The 6590-nt window shown below is 42.9% G+C and overlaps 1 protein-coding gene across 1 annotated transcript in view; it reads right to left on the reverse strand.

Annotated features, from left to right (window-relative positions):
- Nucleotides 1–6538, reverse strand: part of LOC115452464 (serine protease snake) — a 28712-nt gene extending 22174 nt beyond the window's left edge. The window contains exon 1 of the mRNA XM_037447430.1: nucleotides 6441–6538. The gene's annotated coding sequence lies outside the window, so the exon portion shown is untranslated. The remainder of the gene's footprint in view (nucleotides 1–6440) is intronic.
- Nucleotides 6539–6590: the final 52 nt, after the last annotated feature.

Genomic DNA, 6590 nt, shown 5'->3' on the forward strand with positions numbered 1-6590 from the left:
AGCGTTGTATTTTATCTGTATTGCTTTATAACTAGCTTATCTAGTTGTAAACGTCCGTATCCTTTGAGATTAAGCGCCTCCTTAGTTCATTATTTTGTCTCCCGCTTTGCTATGGAAGTGGACGATTAATATTTCCAATTCCTCTCTTTCTGTTTGATTAATTTCGTTGCGGGATAATGACAAGTGTTCCCTGAGACTCGGCGAGCTTCACCGCTCGGCGTCATACAATGCCACTGCGGATCCTTACAGGAGTTGTAGTGGTGGGTGTGAGGGCGGGAAAGTCTCTTAGCGTTATACTTAATTCAAAGTTTGGATGATGTTGCTACAGTTAAAGGGTAGAAGTGACGCTTTCTATCAGGCAAGCGGTTTGTTCAACTCGCGTTGTTGTTGGTAAATAATACAAAAAACTTTTTAGGCAATATAATATATATTTTTTATGTATTTTATTTTTTTCTTTTTTGTGTTAGTAAGAAATAGCCTTGATGGCTTACTTGTATTGCGCACATGGTACGAATTTGTCTGCCTACCACAGAATAAGGGGAAAGATGTGATACTATGAATATGTATATAAGAAGTAGATTAAACCAGACTCAACGCAAAATATAACTAAAAAACTCACAAGAAAGCTTTGCATTTCATTTACTTACATAAAATACTAATCCAAGTAATTTTAGAAAACCAAACTACTCAAGTATATTCTTTCAAGTAAAAAAAATATCAAAATTGGTTAATAAATAAATTAAAAAAGTATTTACTAGCGAGCATTGATTCCTTCCTAACCAAATTTCGGCCACGGCGGCCAATCTCAACGGAGATCAGCCACGCAGGAGATATTATAGTGCACGAGTGTGCAATACACAAGCACTCTCTGTTCCTTCTCACAGTCCGGTGAGACGACATGACCGGAGAGATCAGGACAAACGGCTTTACGTGCACGAGGCACGGGGGTACTACCAACTTCCTGACTCTGAACTCCGGCTGAGTAATTTTTAAGATGGAAAATTACAATTATTTTTGCCCGACCTGGGAATCGAACCCAGGACCTCAACGAGGTAGTCGTACACGTACCGTGTTCAACAATTGCGCCACTGAGGCAGTCGCGAGCATTGGAACTCTTATACCCCCGACCCCCTCACCGTATTCTTCGGAATCCCCTACGCCGCAGGATTATTATTCCGCTGAGGAAACACAAAGTGACGATGAAGATCAAGTAAGTCTGTTAACGTTCATTTTACGACAAATCAGGTAAATTTTGTATATACAATAATTGTCAATTTTGAGCTCTGAGGGTGTGAGCTAGTTTAATGCAACATATAATTTGTAGATACGCTTGGCATGCTTTTGTTTATAAAAACGCACTGGCCAAACCGGATTTTGAAATTAGTCCCAAAAATATATGTAACTCGTTTTGTACGATATATGTGTGTTCACTCGTCCGTGGCGTTGTGTTCTTGCAGTTCGGGACGGACCCCGCTTACCGGTCCAAGGTAACAGGTCAAGCGAGCAAGCAAGAACATTTTAATAAATATTAAACCGCTTTCAAATGGCACTAAATAATTTAACATTACAGCTTATTTCAGGATGCAGGCACGGTATAGTTTGGTGACCATTTTCCACGGTGGCCGGGAGGGGGGTGCAAGGGGGGTGCACGTGCACCCTCCCACGGCACAAATCACAATAAAAATACCTGACTGATAAATGGAACTATCGACTACAGAGGTTTTATTATGATTTAGCATATAGATACACGCGCGATTTCAATTTGAAAAGAAAAAGGATATTTAATAATATTATGTTGTTGAAATTAAACTAATTTTCCGGATTCTATCGCGGTTTTTTGGATTTTATTTTTCTCTCGACATTTCGAAGACTTTGCAGCCTTCATGGTCACGGGGGGCCTGAGGTGTTGACACCTGAAAAATAAAATCCAAAAAACCGCGATAGAATCCGGAAAATTAGTTTAATTTCAATGTCTAACATTCGCGTAAACATAAGAAATCATATTATGTTGTACCTACTTATAGTGAGTATATGCAGATATCTCTAAAAGATATCTTGACGGCGCCCATGGCTACCAACACTTGGGAATCATGGTTATGTTGGTTTCACCGGTCTTACAGCCCAATGTCGACTCGGGAGTATAACATCCGAGCGAGCATTGGACCGAGTTCCTAACCACTGTGTACCACTGGTGTACCAACCAAAACCAGCGGTAGCCTACGGGTGAAACGGATTGGCCACGAAGCATCTTGTTACACTAAGATAGCTGCGAGGAACTTCCCAGTTTGATGACCCCCTTTTTTTTTGTTTTTTGTTTTCGCGGAGAAAGTGTCTTATGACTACCGCTCAGCCTTCGTGGGGGGCGACTGAGCGGTTATGTTGGGGTCACCGTGCCTTACGACCCGGCGTTGAGCCGCCTTCAGGCGACCGCCGGGCCAAGTCCCTAACCTATATACAACGCACGGCATACCAACTAAAACTCCACGGTGGCCCTCTTCGGCGCATTAGGGAGGACTGCGAGCTTCCTCTGATGGAAATGTCTAAGTTTACATCCACAGCCGCCCCTGCAATGGACCGAGTCCCTAACCCCTGTTTACCACCGGTATACCAACCAAAACCAGCAGTGGCCTACGGCGGAAACGGATTGGCCACGGAGTATCTTACTACACTGAGATAGCTGCGAGGAGCCGTACAGTTTGATGATCCTTGAAAATAATGAAATGTTTTACCAAGATATGCACACACTCGTGCACTATAATATCTCCTGCTGATCTCTCTCCGGTCATGTCGTCTCACTGGACTATGAGAAGGAACAGAGTGCTTGTGTACTGCACACACTCGTGCACTATAATATCTCCTGCTGATCTCTCTCCGGTCATGTCGTCTTACCGGACTATGAGAAGGAACAGAGTGCTTGTGTACTGCACACACTCGTGCACTATAATATCTCCTGCTGATCTCTCTCCGGTCATGTCGTCTCACCGGACTATGAGAAGGAACAGAGTGCTTGTGTACTGCACACACTCGTGCACTATAATATCTCCTGCTGATCTCTCTCCGGTCATGTCGTCTCACCGGACTATGAGAAGGAACAGAGTGCTTGTGTACTGCACACACTCGTGCACTATAATATCTCCTGCTGATCTCTCTCCGGTCATGTCGTCTCACCGGACTATGAGAAGGAACAGAGTGCTTGTGTACTGCACACACTCGTGCACTATAATATCTCCTGCTGATCTCTCTCCGGTCATGTCGTCTCACCGGACTATGAGAAGGAACAGAGTGCTTGTGTATTGCACACACTCGTGCACTATAATATCTCCTGCTGATCTCTCTCCGGTCATGTCGTCTCACCGGACTGTGAGTGAAGGAACAGAGTGCTTGTGTATTGCACACTCGTGCACTATAATATCTCCTGCTGATCTCTCTCCGGTCATGTCGTCTCACCGGACTATGAGAAGGAACAGAGTGCTTGTGTACTGCACACACTCGTGCACTATAATATCTCCTGCTGATCTCTCTCCGGTCATGTCGTCTCACCGGACTATGAGAAGGAACAGAGAGTGCTTGTGTATTGCACACACTCGTGCACTATAATATCTCCTGCTGATCTCTCTCCGGTCATGTCGTCTCACCGGACTATGAGAAGGAACAGAGTGCTTGTGTACTGCACACACTCGTGCACTATAATATCTCCTGCTGATCTCTCTCCGGTCATGTCGTCTCACCCGGACTGTGAGGAAGGAACAGAGTGCTTGTGTACTGCACACACTCGTGCACTATAATATCTCCTGCTGATCTCTCTCCGGTCATGTCGTCTCACCGGACTATGAGAAGGAACAGAGTGCTTGTGTACTGCACACACTCGTGCACTATAATATCTCCTGCTGATCTCTCTCCGGTCATGTCGTCTCACCGGACTGTGAGGAAGGAACAGAGTGCTTGTGTACTGCACACACTCGTGCACTATAATATCTCCTGCTGATCTCTCTCCGGTCATGTCGTCTCACCGGACTATGAGAAGGAACAGAGTGCTTGTGTATTGCACACACTCGTGCACTATAATATCTCCTGCTGATCTCTCTCCGGTCATGTCGTCTCACCGGACTATGAGAAGGAACAGAGTGCTTGTGTATTGCACACACTCGTGCACTATAATATCTCCTGCTGATCTCTCTCCGGTCATGTCGTCTCACCGGACTATGAGAAGGAACAGAGTGCTTGTGTACTGCACACACTCGTGCACTATAATATCTCCTGCTGATCTCTCTCCGGTCATGTCGTCTCACCGGACTATGAGAAGGAACAGAGTGCTTGTGTACTGCACACACTCGTGCACTATAATATCTTCTGCTGATCTCTCTCCGGTCATGTCGTCTCACCGGACTGTGAGGAAGGAACAGAGTGCTTGTGTATTGCACACACTCGTGCACTATAATATCTGCTGCTGATCTCTCTCCGGTCATGTCGTCTCACCCGGACTGTGAGGAAGGAACAGAGTGCTTGTGTATTGCACACACTCGTGCACTATAATATCTCCTGCTGATCTCTCTCCGGTCATGTCGTCTCACCGGACTATGAGAAGGAACAGAGTGCTTGTGTACTGCACACACTCGTGCACTATAATATCTCCTGCTGATCTCTCTCCGGTCATGTCGTCTCACCGGACTATGAGAAGGAACAGAGTGCTTGTGTACTGCACACACTCGTGCACTATAATATCTCCTGCTGATCTCTCTCCGGTCATGTCGTCTCACCGGACTATGAGAAGGATCAGAGTGCTTGTGTACTGCACACACTCGTGCACTATAATATCTCCTGCTGATCTCTCTCCGGTCATGTCGTCTCACCGGACTATGAGAAGGAACAGAGTGCTTGTGTACTGCACACACTCGTGCACTATAATATCTCCTGCTGATCTCTCTCCGGTCATGTCGTCTCACCGGACGATGAGAAGGAACAGAGAGTGCTTGTGTATTGCACACACTCGTGCACTATAATATCTCCTGCTGATCTCTCTCCGGTCATGTCGTCTCACCGGACTATGAGAAGGAACAGAGTGCTTGTGTACTGCACACACTCGTGCACTATAATATCTCCTGCTGATCTCTCTCCGGTCATGTCGTCTCACCGGACTATGAGAAGGAACAGAATGCTTGTGTATTGCACACTCGTGCACTATAATATCTCCTGTCTGATCTCCGTTGAGATGGACGCCGTGGTCGAAATTCGTTTAAAATGAATCAAATCATGGCTTCTATTTACTGTTAATTGTTAGTTTGTTATATACTGTTATGAGCATCGATAATATTTATATAAAAGATAAAGATTAATTAAGGGTTTATAAGGCGAATATGTATGGAAGAGCCGGTAGGGGTCGACCGCATCGAACTTTCGAATGTCAGATATCTGACATTGTCAGTAAAGGCCAGGTCAAAAGTACCCGGAACCGGAGGGAAAGCATGAAAGGATTAATGAAGGTTGAGGAAGCGCGCGAAGTATGCCAGGACCGTGCAATGTGGCAATCCATAGTCTCTGCCTACCCCTATGGGATAAAGTTGTGATACTATGTATGTATGTATGTATAAAGATTAAGATATATTTATTCTGCAAATAAGAGTAAAGGTGATGACCAAACTTGAGATTCTTCAGAGCAACCGTATTTAACCAAAATATGGTATGCAAAATTATAATTTCTTCAAGAGAAATAATAAGATTTTTTCAAAGCATTTATGTCAAACATATATTATAATACAATACATATTGTCAAATCCTAAGCAAGTATTATATAGGGTCATTTTTACATTGCGTTACTAAATGAAACCACATACTCGTCTTCACCTTTGCTGACATTGTGCCAAAAATCATCCATTAATATCTAATATTTTCTCTAAAAGTTCTGGTTTTAGTTTTCAGATTTTTGTAGTTTAATGCGAATATGGCTTGTGCGTGGGTGTATTTCTGACTGAAAGTATGATGTGCGCGCTGCGTGTGCTCAATGCTTTGTCCAACCAGATTGATGTATTTTCATGCTCTTTGACGGAATTCACATCGGCCGCTTATGTAATAGTAAGTAATAATAAAATATTATAATAACTATTGTACTACGCTATTGTATTGGGTATTACCTGTAAAATAGTTGTATGTGGAAATAAATAAATAAAATAAAATAAAAAATAAATAAAAAATGTTGCTGCGGCGAATTCTCTTAGAGTAGTAGTAGTGGCATTAGGGCTCGTAAAATAAAAATTACTTTTTATTGATATTTATTTTGTTCGAAACTTACACTTTCTTATTATACATCTACGGCTCAAGTAATTTATTGTAAAATGTTATTTCCAAGTAGATAAGTATGTGGTTTCATTTAGTACGCGAAGTCATAATGATCCTGTATAAGAAAACTATTTTTTTTTATTAATATTAAATAATATATAACTCACCAATATGGATAATAAAATCACTTTATTTAATCATCACACGACTGAGCCAAAGGTAAACTCAGTACTGCTTGGCTGCTGGAGCCACTAAAGCGATCAAAAGATAATCATCTTAAAGTGATGTGCTTGTAATCGATTAAAATAATTATCGAT

Source organism: Manduca sexta, chromosome 1, assembly GCF_014839805.1.
Source record: "Manduca sexta isolate Smith_Timp_Sample1 chromosome 1, JHU_Msex_v1.0, whole genome shotgun sequence".
Lineage (NCBI taxonomy): Eukaryota > Metazoa > Arthropoda > Insecta > Lepidoptera > Sphingidae > Manduca > Manduca sexta.